This window comes from Accipiter gentilis, chromosome 12, assembly GCF_929443795.1.
Source record: "Accipiter gentilis chromosome 12, bAccGen1.1, whole genome shotgun sequence".
Classification (NCBI taxonomy): domain Eukaryota; kingdom Metazoa; phylum Chordata; class Aves; order Accipitriformes; family Accipitridae; genus Astur; species Astur gentilis.
Genome location: NC_064891.1, coordinates 8,272,768 through 8,286,193, shown reverse-complemented (window position 1 = coordinate 8,286,193; position 13,426 = coordinate 8,272,768). Strand labels below are relative to the sequence as shown.

Sequence of the window (13,426 nt, the reverse complement as noted above, 5' to 3'; positions counted from 1 at the left end):
TTTGCTTTTTCCACGTTTTAGGGTCACAGTACCAGGGTGCCATATCTACTGTTAACAACTTCAGGCTGGCGTGACTCCTAAAAAATATAGAATGATGTGTAGTAACTCTCTTAATCGTGTTTCCTATTGATAGGTCAGGTACCAACAACTAGTGCTGCATAAGTCTGCTTCCTACTAGTGCTGCATAAGTCTGCTTCAGTAGTTACCCCTTGCAGTAGCTGTATAATCATGTTCAGCACCATTGACTCTTTCAGAGTGAAGAATACTAGACATGTCCTGTCTGCTATTCTTGTTTTCCAACCCAGCCATTAGCTAGGGAGTTGTTTTTTTCTTTCCAGCCAAAGGAGTAGACAGTTTAACTAGAAATGTTCGGAGTCCCTTGGGAATATACCTCTGTAGTAAAAAAGGCACAGTTGAGTGAAGGAAGACAAGTAGGGATATAGTGAGAAGGGAGAAGCACAGATGGATCTGTGGAAGCAAGTACAGAAGTATCCTATTCATCTCTTCTGCCTGTTCCCAGTGAGAAGATGTGCCCAAAGGCAGACCTAAAAGGAGATGGGAAAAGGAACAACAGCATTTCATAGATAACTTAACCATAGCTCACAAAACTTCGTCTAAAGTAGCTTTCCCTAGAAGGCAAGTTAAAAATCTAACGTTCAAGACTCTGCTGCCGTGGAGGTTTTCTTGACACTTTCTGCATTGGGTCCCCACCCAATCAGGTAGAAAAATGGGAAGGGCAAAGTATTCATATACTTTGGGTCTGCATTACACTCTGGGAAGAAACTATAACCCTGACTGTGTTTCTGTACCATCCTTTTTCCCCTATTAATTGCGAGTATCTCGGCTATGAACGTTGGACGCTCTTCTCTGTGCAACATTTCCCAGCAGCCAGCAGGTGGCACATGAGGATTATGTCTGACAGTAAAAGCTTTTCATTTCCAGACTGGGAAGAGATGGTTTCTCTCAGTTGCTTTTCAAAGAGCGATGTTTTCCATACCTTCTGTCCTAGACTGCTGACCAAAAAGTTGCTTTCTACAGTAAGACACTGAAGAATGTAGGGAGAGCAGAGAAACAAGCAGATGAGAACTGGTGGGAGTGCTATCCTCAGAACTGGCCTTCAGAGTGGTTAGTAATGAGGATACCCCAGATCCAGACCTGCTTTATATTATCAGCTGTTAAAACCTGGAAGGCAGCCAGTGAAGAGGGAGAAAAAGCTGTTTCTCATAATGAATCAGCATATGTGTCTGTATGGCTTACAGTCAGAGCCTTTCCTTGTGTCCAAGAATCAAAGGCAATAGGCTGAAAGACACCTCAGGAGTCCAGTTTAGGGCTGGTGTCTGCAGGCTGCTGGTGGCCTGGAGGTCACCCATAAAGGTATTAATTTTTCACCTCCTCCCCTCCAACACGCACATGGATGGCAAATATGTTTCTGCCTGTCAGCAGGCACAGATTGCCAACTACTGCCAGTTACAAATTCGAACATTTATAATTCTAACAGTAAAATCAAAGTATTGTAAGACAGTAAAGCTGAGCTGCCAAAATAATTGTAAAATAGAAGAAGGTCTGTAGATTTTTTTCTTCAAAAACTCTTTTTATCTTAACAATTAAGAAGTGCTGGTCTGTTTCACCTTTCTGCCACAAGACAACGTCAACCTGCTGATGCTTATGTAAGCTGATCTTAAAAGAGGGATAACCCAGAGCCGCCAGGATGATGTATTTCATTTAACTGTCCTTTCTGTTAGAAAAGCATTGCTAGTTTTTAACCTAAATCTGTCCACTCCCCATCTGCTCACTTACCCTGTCCCAAAGCAACATGGGAAGCAAAGTATTTCCAGTTTCTTTTTATCACCCTTGTACTTTTTGGAGCTTCTTATGCATGACCTCAGTTTTATCTGATGTGTATTAGAAACTCAGTTTACTCCGTCCTGGCATGTTGGTCATAGGTGTGCAATCATTCCTGTGGCTCTCCCCAGGTTTTTTTTAATTTGTTTACATCCTTCTTAAAGAAAAGTAACCAAACCTGGGACAGACCACCCAGAGGTGGTCTTACCCAGGCTAAGTACAGAGGTTTATCTCATGTGTTGCTTTAAAGGGTAAAGGAATTGGGCAGAAAATAAACCCCCTTGCATTCCAGTTTATCCTCAGATGTCAGGGGAGCTGGTGGTGGCTAGGTTTCATTTCTGAGTAATGTCCAGTTCAGCACTATAGATGCACAGTGCGCTCTCATGAGAATTACCAGACTCAGGGAGTTTGGTTGCATTAATGAACTATCATGACTAGATTAATGAGCATCACAGTTTATTAAAGCAACAGTATGGGTTCTTTTGGATTGCCAGTGATAAATACACTGCCTGCAAAGCACATGCAAATATTGAATACAGTGTGCGAACTCAAAAAAAGAAAGTGACAGTAGGGCATTAGGTTGAAAGAACCCCCATTATTTTACCTCCTTGCTTCAGTGGATTCAATGCAGGGACCAACCGTTCTCGTTCCCATCATTCCGGTTCCCTATCCCTGTGATCACAGGCTGGCCATGGTGTCTCTTGCTCCGCTCCACCCTCCATGGTACTTTTCAGACTCAGCATGCCAAGCTCCCCTGGTGTTGCTGACATCTAAAGTTGCAAGTTATGTTGCTTAGGGAACTACCATGGAACCGATTCTTTACGTGTCCACTGTATTCCACCCTGGAGGTTCACCTTCCCTTGGGGTGGGGGTGGTGTCATATCGATAAGTCACTTCCAGCAATCATTCCACACTCACGTTCACCTTTGTTCTCAAGATAGGCTGCTTCCTTTTTTTGCACAACCAGGACGTTGCTGACATTTACTATCTACCAAAATCCCTATATCCTTCCCTTGCTGAACTCCTGCCTAGCCAGTTGTTCCTCATTTGGTCTTTGCGCAGCTGAGTTCTGATTAGGAGAAGTCATTCAGCACTCCCTCATTTTCCACATGTCAAGATCATTTTGAATCCATTTGAAGCCTGTCAGCATCTTTGTAGTGTTTTCTGACTGGGTGTCATCTGCAAATCGGATAGATTCTTTCGAAGTACACTGGTTTTCCATGAATTTTCAAGGAAACAGCTTGTGATTCTGAGTTTGTTCCGCTATTTTTTCCATATTATAATGCATTTCATCCTTGCTTAGCTGATTTAGAACATCTAACAGGTCTAGTGCCATTCTCTCCTACTTACCTGTATTAATCTGACTTGGAATTCCTTCTTGGGTTTGAGGTAGCACTTAATACTTGCTCAGGGCAGTCTCTTCCTGTGTTTCCTGTGCTTTCTCTGAACTTGTGTACTGTGCCAGTAATATCAAGGAATGACAGCTTTCCCTAAGTCCCTTTTCCTCATAGATTTGTTCCCCATGAGCCATTATTTGCCAGCTTTTTCAGTTTATTAATCACTCTCTTTGCAAGTCATGCTTTCTGTTTTGTTGTTCTCTGCTCTCCTTTTCCCTGGCTGCATTTCACGTGCCATTTCATGATTGGTGCCTGATGCTTTCTACCTCCTCCCAAGTTAGGATCAAATCCCTCCTAAGGATTTGAAGGAGGAGGGAGAAAATACAAGACACTGCAAGGCAGAGAAAAAGAAACACTGAACCAGTGAAAATCAAATCCTGGAGCCCAGTAGAAAGGGTTCAAAGTTGCAAATCTATAGATCTTGCTCAATTAAGTATATCTCCCTCTGCACAGTATTTTAATCTCTGCACTCTTTAGAGACATAATAAGATACCCCCCTCAAATGCCTCCATTCTTCAGTGGAAGTTCTCCATGCAGCAGAGTGCCAGGGGCAGCATACTGTACAGGAATAGACTGAAACAATAAGACGACATTATTCTGTTATGTTTTTTTGCCAGTGATGGGGAGCAGCAGAAACCCGAAAGCCTAAAACAGAGTATAATATATTTGGCTAAATTCTGTGAAATCGTAGGTGTCTCAAGCTCGTCTGAGGGTTCACTGAAGTTGTGGTACCCAGTAGCTCTTAGAAATCGAATCATAAATAAAATGTTCCACCAAAGTCATGCTAATGGCCTCTCATGGTTGTCTAACATCCTAGAGGCATTATGCTTTGACTTCCTTGTAGATTCTTTATGTTGTCAGGCCCATAGAAAAATGCAGCACAAAAATTTATCAAAGTCCAAAGTCTGACGAGCACTGAGAAAACAAATAAAAGCTTGAATTTTGTGATTTTTTTAAAAAAGTGACATCTGTGTTTGTAGCTGACAGGTATAATTTTCTAAGATGGAGACAGAAAACAGTTGATTCTGAGAAAATACAAGAAATGTGTTTTTAGCTCCTGGGAAAGAACAGCTTCTGAGAGGACACTCAGCAAAGAGCTGGTGTGGAGCGTGGTATCAATTTTACACTCTTTCTTACAGTATGTTACCCGTGTCGGCAAGCTTTACAGGCAAATGTCTTTTCCAGCTGGAGCATCCCATGTGTATTCTCTGAGCCTAGCTGTGATGTGTCTTTACTGTGTAATGAAGGGGTTTGGGACCTCTTTTTTTAAGGGTTTTGCTGCTTTCATGTGCCTTGAAATAACAGTTTTGCTGACATCTATTCTGAACCTGTTCCCGCAAGTTCCTCTTTTCTAAGTAAAATGTTTGGAGGAGGATGTCATTGGTCACTTAGTCATGTGCTGCTTTGGTCTGATGACAGGAGAAAGCATAAAGTCTTTTCCCACCCTTTTCCTCTAACATGACTATGTTAGAAGAAAAGACAAGACACGAGCCAGAAATTTGTGCTTAACAAGCCAGCAACACTTGATACAGTGACTCCATCCTGAGACCCAGGTCACATGTCTCTGCACCTTCCCAAGTGGGGCTGGGAGACGGATTACATCCCTGAAGGAAACAGGTCCTTCCAGATCTGTGCATGTGCACAGATCCTAAGGAAGGAGATGCCATAGGCTCATTAGCAGGATTAGGCCCCTAGGAGCCCTCCTATTTCTTTAACTCCCTGGTCTGGGCTATTTGAACATCGTTTCCTCCGTCCTTCTACATTGGTCACTTAAGACCCTCACCGTCTGGCACGTTTCCAGGGAAGCTACTGCCTATCATGCTTCTATCTAGTGTTGCCCTGCCCTGGGACAGGAGCTGAGGGCTATCACACACAGAGCCTCAGCGTATAAGCTGGTAGACACGAGCTATTTGTATCAAGCCTGACATTTGTTTACTAACGGCTGCCACTGACTAGCCGGGAGTAGGGCTAGGGAATAAGTATGACTCATTCTGGCCTTATTTCTGGGCTTACCAAGTGTGCATTTAAGTGCAACAGGCACTGGGAATCACGAAGAGACTCCCAGTGTGAGCCATTTTGGTCTCTTTCCTAATCTGTGCCGATAAGTTTGGTGCACTTAAGGACTGAGACTGCAGGATTTGTGCATGGTAAGACTCCAGAGAGCTCAGCTGTGCTGCTCTCGCTCCAGTGATACCGCCTGCTAAAAGATACTTACATTTCAGAATTTTAATTAGAGTTAGCTGGTCGCCTGAGTAAATAATAATGTAAAGCAGGCTAGCAAAATCATCTCATTGCAGCCTTCGATACCTATTTTTTTATTTCAGGAACAAGGGAAGATATCAGCCTGTGACATAAGACAGGCTCAAAACAAAGCAGATACTGATTGTGGGTCTGCGGTCTCGCTCAAATACACAGGCACAGTCAACTGCATTTAGCAGAGACTGTAAAAATCCCTTGCTTACTATGCAAGACCTCCACTTTTCCTCAATAAAATAGTCTGTAGAGGTAGTATGCATCTAGGTTTTAATGCAGCAGCATACATTTTAAGCTCCAGAATCTGGTCTTGAATTCTTTCAGATCAATAAGAAGTTGAGCATAGGCTAACAAAAGAAAAAAAAACGGAGACTCCTGGAGCACTGCAGTGGGATTTTCAGAAGTACTGAGTCACTTGGTCCCTCAGAAGTATATAGGAAGTTTGTCTTTGACTTGGAAAGAAGAATAATGTGGAGCGCTGAGCATGGATGTAGCAACAACACATTTCAAATATGCTTTCCAGAGTCTGTCCTATCATATTCCAGTGGAGCATCCTTCACCTTTGTAACATTGGAGTGGCATTCACGTGGAATATGACTCACAGGGCAGGGAAACCTGTGCCATTGGTTTGCTAATTTTAAATGTCTTTACCTCTGGAAAGCTGCTGTCTTTCAAATGAGAGTTAAATAATTGAGGGTGGTGGCTTAGGTGGTGGTCCATGTCCTTCATGAAATCCTTCCTGGCTTCTTGCTTTGCCCTGAGCTTGCAGTTGGGTTTAGCAGTTGTTTTCCATGCCTTTCGTTGAGCCAGGTGGGATCTACTCTGTAGCAGGATGGGAGAAAGCCCCTTTGGGCTATGGATGAGGATGTAATCACATGGAAGAGGGAAGCCATTTCTGAAATCATCCAGACCCCTTTTTAAGAGTTGCCAGCACTGGTCATTAAGCCAATCTGAGAACCTCTGGTGCTGTGTGTTGGTAAGTATCTTGATGACAGTTTTTCCTTGTACCTGAAACAAAAAAAACTCTAATTAGTGCAGGAAATACTGGCTTTATAAAGAAGTATGTTTTAAGACTTACTTTGCTTGTACTAAGAAAGCAGGAATAAAAGGCTCAACCCATCTGGCCTGTGCTGTGACAGTTTACCTCCACTGTTTGCCCTGTGTGAAACTGGCACACGGCAGGGGAGTTCACAGGTTGGTGTCAAAGCTGAGGACTAAACATGCAGGACCAACTCAGGCACCATGGTCTCAGGGTGTGAGAAAGGAGCTGTGCTAGATGCTGACATTCAGAGGCCAGGCGAGGGAGTAGGTTAAAAGCCAGGGGCTGAGAAAAGTGTTTTGGTTGTTTTGCCTGTTTTCCCACTACACAGTTAAGAGGGAAAAATTTAGGTCCAGACCCTGCTAACTCTGATAGGTGTGGGTCTACTCCAGCTGGAGCTCGAGGAGGGAAGAGTGAACATGCCAGAAAGAGAGAAAGATGAACAAAGGAGCACAAGGTCCTCACCAGACCTCCCTGGGTCCCTTGCTCCCACTCACCACGGAGCTGCACTCATCCTGACAGCCCTACTCCATGAGGCCCTGGCTGCCTGCTGCAGAAAGGCTGAAATTGTAGACTCCATATCACTAGGAGACTGCATCCAGAACTGCCTGCAGGGCCAAGAGATGTTCTCGGTCACGTAACTCATCCCCAGGCTCTCTCTGTTTTCTCTGCTCTGTCCCTGGGACACGTGCCCCACACGCTCTTCTTGCCTGTGCCCATGCGCGCCAGGTGTGCCAGGAGCCCTGCCAGGTGACACATTGCCTTCACTGCTGTTGCAGGTAAGAAAGCTGAGCTGAATTATGGCTGGCCTCTTCCTGTGTCAACACAGCCAGGTTCTTTGCTCTACTGCTGTGAACAGCATGGGCACATCTCTGGTGTGCTCTTGGATCCTGCCTGGGTGCTTCTGCACTTGTGTTTGTCTCTTGGTGTGCAAGGCTGTTCGCAGTGCTCATCAGCAACAGAACAAGCAAACCTAGTTGGTCCTGGAGCTGCTTCAGGACTCTATAGAAAACTGAGGGCTTGGAGAAGTTCTGTCAGTCTGCTTGTGCTCTAGATGTCTAACCCATAATGGCTCCTCCCATGACCTGAGGTGTTCTCAGGGCAGAAACCAGGTGGAGAGTAGGACTTAATGCACAAGAGTATAAGATCAAGCGCTTGAAAAGATAGTGTTCTTGACTGATGCAGTCTGCCTTGGAGGAATACGCAGTCTAGCAGCTATAACTTCAAGGTAGGAAACTTTGACAGTAGGAGATTTACTGATTAGATGGGCTTGGCACTGCAAGCCAGGTCCTCAGCAAACTTGTTACGCTGTTTAGGTTATCCAGACAGTGCCACTTGCCAGAGTCTCCCATCTATCCCAGTGCATACCCTGCAGCTTCCTCTCCTTCATTTCCTAGCAAGATCTCCATTTCACAGCTTAGTGCAAGTCATAGCCTGTCTTACACAGCCACTGGTGACGTTCTCCCACTCCACAACATATTTCATCTATCCCCCATCCCCTAGCATGTTTCCTTGGCCACGTTCAGCTTGAGAGTGCTGTAGCTCAGCAGTGAGGGCTCTACCGTTGCTCTGTGGTGGTGAAAAATGAGATGTGCAACTGAGCGAAGAGGACATAGTGTGGATCAGCGGTCGATGCGGTGGGGAAAAGAGAATGGGGACTGATTATGTTCAAGGTGATGGCTGGAAGAGACCGGAGTTGAGTGAGGAGAGAAATCTGGGTGAAAAGAACAGTAAAGAAAAGGTGGCCTGAAACAATGCTCTGTCCTCCTACGAAGGTGGCACTGTTTGCCACCTCTGAGTCATGAGGGTCTATATGCAGAAGCATCTGATGAGTCAGGGAAGCGGCAAACCAAACCAGCAGTAGCTGATGGGTGTGAGTTGCTGCACTTGCTAATTTTGGAATAGCTCAGATTATGAGGAATATGGTTGTGCATGTGTAATTTTGAAATGTACTATGTGATCTATATCACAATTACAACATGCATGTAGACGTATGTGTGTATATGTGTGGCCACAATTCATGAAGACTATGGTTATTTAGCTGGAGAGTGTCAAAAACATGAGACACAAGCAGGACCAAATTTCAGAAGGAAGAACATTTTTGCTGTTGTTCTCATGACAAATAAAATTAATTAATTTCCTCAGAAGCAAAAGCAAGTGCTGTAGACAAATCTCTCATCTCCTAGAAAGGCAGTGTCCCAAACCTAGAAGTCAAACAGTGTTCTGAATGCAAATCCCAGCCTGTCCAATGCACTTATTTTGTGTGCATCCCTATGCAGCTAAACCAAGAGCAAAGGCTGCTGTTACACAAGCAGGAGCTTCGTTCACAGACCTTCCCGAGATTGCTGTTGAACCTAATTGCAGGGTAGCTCTGCCCTATAGTGAACTACTTTCCTGCCAGCAGTTAATTTGTTCTGTGTGGGAAGAATAAATTAAAGCTTGAGCACAGTGAAATTCAATCGCTACCCACTTACAAACCTTTCAGAAATTTCTAACTCTCAGCTGAAATCAGTATCTTATAATTAGATTATTATTTTATCAATTACAAACACAGTACTAGAAACATACATAGGATGTGTAAATTCATTGACGACAAGTATGTGTATTAGCTGCGCATGAAAGGCAGAAGAACAAAGCCTCGGAAAACATCTTCCTTGTATGGCCACTGATGCACTTGGGTGTTTCCCAAGAGCTGCTCCTCTCAAGACTAGAAGTGTACTGGCATGTAAAGCTTCTTCTGCTGTCCTCCTTGACCCATGCTGTGAAACATCCAGCCAGCAGAGGCTTTTTGTGGGGAGCTGTCAGGAAACTTGAAATGTTAAGGACCTGCAAGTTACCTGTCATAAGTTTTATGTTCTGTTGATGAGCTGGGCTGAGTTAAATGGCAGCCAGGGGTTAATTCCTGACAGTATGCAAAAGAGAGGGATGACCTACCTTTGTAAAAGCAGCATTCATGATAAATAGAGGACATCAGTCCCTGTAATATTTACGTCTGAATTTCTTCTGCTCCATATTCCAGAGGAAAATAGGGGTGGGATTCAGAAACATGGTGATGGAGATGGAAGTAAACAGAGCACCACAGATACTCAGATGAAGCCAGACTGCAAACATCATGCAGCAGAAGGAGATGAGTGGACAAGTCTACCAAAATTTTAGGTAAGACAGAAACTGGAGGAGTATTTATTAAGTAAAACACTTTTCTAGTTACAATTGCATTTTCACTGTTGAGATGAAACTATACCTGGTTCTGGAAAGGCTGTTTCATGTCTCTGTATGCCTTCAGGTCACAGCTCCTAAAGGAAGCAATGCAAGATTTGGATCCAGTTAGACCTGGTGCGAACAGGTCTGTCAACAGTGACGGATGATTGTAGCACCAAAGTCTGAAGTAAGGACAAGCATGATTCCTACCTTGGGTGGCAAATACCACAGATCCATGAAGTGACATGGATGCACACAAAGAGACAATCAAAAATATCCTATCCCTCCTATCTGCTGTTCCTACCCCTCATTTGTGGCCAATGTAAGACATTCACTAAAAAAAGGTCTAATAGTTACTAAACCACAGGAACAGGATTAAGGATTTCTGGGATATGTTCTGATTTGGCTGATCCTGTGCTGTATGATTTGCTAATTCCTTCCTTGACAAGCCTTTTCCTTCCTTACATAGACCCCAAGGAGCGAAGTAAGTGTTGTTACACAAACTGAAGAAGCCACGTTGACAACCTCAGTAAGTAATGACTTTTTATATTTCTTGAAGATTTTCCTAGTGCATGGGACAGGACTATTTCATCCGTGGTTTATTTTTTTTAAAAAGGGTTCTTAAATCATTTCACCACACGGAAATCTCCGGAGAGGCCCTGAACTATTCCCCTGGGAGCATGAAGCGTGAGACGCTGCAAAATCTAGGGTAGCCCAGTAGTATATGTGGGTGATGGGGGCAGGACAAGAGACAGCAGCTTTCTGTGGCAGGCTCGATGACTGCTTGCTTGGTGTGTTCTCCTACAGTTTGGTTTCTCCAGACCCTAACAACTCAATGTTCTTTGATTTACCTGCCCTCCACACCCCTTGCAACTTTACATTTCCAAAGGGATCCTGCTGGCAACATGCATCCATTTTGATGTCCCTCTCTCCTACAGATCCCGACATTGTGCATGCAGGCCTGCTGCGTCTGCCATCGAGCGTAAGGAATGGCACTCAACAGGGAAGGGACAATCTGTCTCAGGTTTGCCTTTTTTTTTTTTTTTTTTTGCTAAGCGATTGTCAGTGAGGCCCCAGCATGGGAGCTGGAACCTGGTATGTTTTACAGAGTAAGATCTGCCTATTATTTTCACCACATTTATAGTGTTAATGCAAAGTGCCCACCACGGCTGGGATCCCAGTTGTGATGGGTTCTGTACAACAACAGAAAAAGAAAAAAAAACTGTGCCAAGGGTTTACAATAGAGGTAAGACAATGGTGTAGCACATGAGCAGAGTAACTGTCATGAACTTCTGTAAATACTGTCATTTTAAGTGGCGGAGATTCTTGGGAATGGCAAATTAAATAGTAAAAAAGTTAAAGGATTGGGGAGAGGGAAGATAAATGGAAGGGAGTAAGAAGGGAAAAAGAATGAGGACATGAAGACTTCTTTGGGTAAGCACATTTCCATGTTTTTCCTGAATGTGGGCCTTATCTGCCTTTTCCCTTGTAATATCATTGTGATTTTGCAATGGGAAGATATGCCTCTGCTTGCTTCAGGGATTTGTAATTATGGCACAGTATTGTGCCTTGAGCCAGCAGTGCACCCACTGCATTCCCATGCTACACTTCAGTGGTGGAGTCACTCTTCACAAGAATGTTTTAAATATATCACTGCTAGTAAGCAGTTTCTTGATTTACAAAGGCAAAATAGTTTGCCAAAAAAGAAGATAATTCACACTGAGAATCGAGAAAAATCTGTATGGAGAAGCAATGCGGTTCTGTGCATTACATGGGTAGATTTTTATGAAAAAACAAGCCAAAACACTGAATGAAGCAAAACCAAAATTGTGCAGAAAAAATTGCTTGATCTATAAATATTCATGCCAGGGTTCAGCTAAAAGAATTTCAGTGGTCCCATGGGCTGCAAGAATCCTGTATCCGTTGCCATAGGAAACCAAATTTAGCCTTTGAAAAAAAATTGTTTAAGATCATCTCAGATTTCTGGAATTCCTTAAATATTCCTGCCTTTCTTTTGATTTTCCAGGGTTTCAGTGCTCAGACAAAACAGCATGTTCTTTAATATCATTAATAAAAAAATGCTTCATGGCTGTGAAAAGTTGTTATGATAAAAATGGCTTTGCATAACTAGAGAATTACTGTCTATTCTTGTTCTTCTGTATTTATCTTTGATTTCGAGACAATGGACCTGCTCGGCTGCTTACTTACATTGGAGCGCATGCATAAGGATATCCTCGCTAAAAGCAGAAGACACAGAGCAGTTGAACTACTTTAGATGGGATGAGAAAGAGGTCTCCATTCCATTGCTTCCGCAGCCATGGAAAACATGTCTAATGTGCTGCAGGAGGAGGCATCTGCTTGTAAAAATGGTCACTACAGCTGGTCCCCACCAAAGGCCAATATTTTACGGTGAAAGGGAAGGTTTATGGTTTCAGAGAGAGAATTCCCGTGGAAGATTTTTTTCCAGGAGGAGAATTGTATTGCTGTAGTTAAATTAACCTTCAAAAATGGATTCTAATTGTTTACTCTGTTGCTTGGTTTTTGGAGAGATGATGATGAAACAGAGCTAAGAACACCACTCCAGGGTGGGAATCTAAATAAAAACAAGCTGCCCGGACAGTCTCCTTTATTTTTACTGCATGGGTGGAACCACAAAAATTCTAGTTTTCCAAACATCAGTGAAATGTGACTTCATAACCTTTCATAAGCAAAAGGAAAATGCCCATATTAACATAACACTGTTACTGCCATTACAATTACAGGAAGTAGTATTTATAAAGGAAAATGCTTCAGTGTATCTTAGCAGGAAGCCCACCTGGTGGTCCGCTCGCTCTCTTGGAGGGAAGGCATTATTTGGATCAGGCTGATGGTGGTGAGCTGCCAGCCTCATGGTTTGGCAGGTCAAGAGGAGAGGGAACTGACTCATGACTTTCCAAAGGCTAGCGCTGCTGGCAGCTCGATTATGGTTATGGGACAGGAGCCCTGTGTCGCAGAGGCTTTCCTTCCTTTTGTGCAATATGAAGGCTGTGAGGGAAAGCAATTAGCGCAACAGCCATTGCTGGGAAAGCCCCCGCTGCAGCCACCTTTGCCTCCTGCCAGCACTGCACCAGGGGGCGATCATGGGTGGGAAGCTGGAGCAAGAGTGTTAGTGGGAGCTGAACTGTATTGAATTATGGTAGCATCTGATCCCTGTGAAGCTTAATTCAGTCTAGTGGCAGTTCGTGTTCCCTGCAAGTTCCCCCCCCCCCCCAACCATCTCGCTGAAGAATAGCTAGTTTTCTGCTTGTCTTCCAGAAATCCTTTTAAAGACGCCTGCTGCACCGAGAGATGCACCCTACCAGGTTCTTCCACAGCAGACGGCGAGATTTCGGCTGCTCCAGCGGGAACTCGACTTTCAAGCAGGAACAAACCCAAATTATTTTCGCACACGTTCTTCTCTCTCCTGGTAAGCCAGGTACGGCGTTCGACCTGATGCACTGAGCCAGGACCTGCCAGCCCTGGGTCACAACCCCCCCTCCCCGGGGAGAGGTGCGATCCCCCCCTCGCTCCCACCCCTCCACCGGCGGCGGAGCAGCGGCTCCCCACCGCCGGGACCCCCCCAGCCCCGGCCCGCGGCCCCGCGGGGCGGGAAGCACGGCGGCTCCGGCGGCTCCTCCCGGCCCGTCGGCAGGGCAGGGCGGGGCGAGGCGGCCGCCTG

The 13,426-nt window shown here is 44.5% G+C and overlaps 1 long non-coding RNA gene across 1 annotated transcript; it reads right to left on the bottom strand.

The window, feature by feature from the left end:
* Positions 1-177: 177 nt before the first annotated feature.
* On the bottom strand, positions 178-13,242 carry LOC126044722 (uncharacterized). Its single transcript, XR_007507764.1, has 3 exons — positions 12,545-13,242; positions 9,773-9,824; positions 178-393 (listed from the first exon to the last, which is right to left on the bottom strand). It is a non-coding gene; the product is annotated as an uncharacterized LOC126044722 (long non-coding RNA).
* Positions 13,243-13,426: the final 184 nt, after the last annotated feature.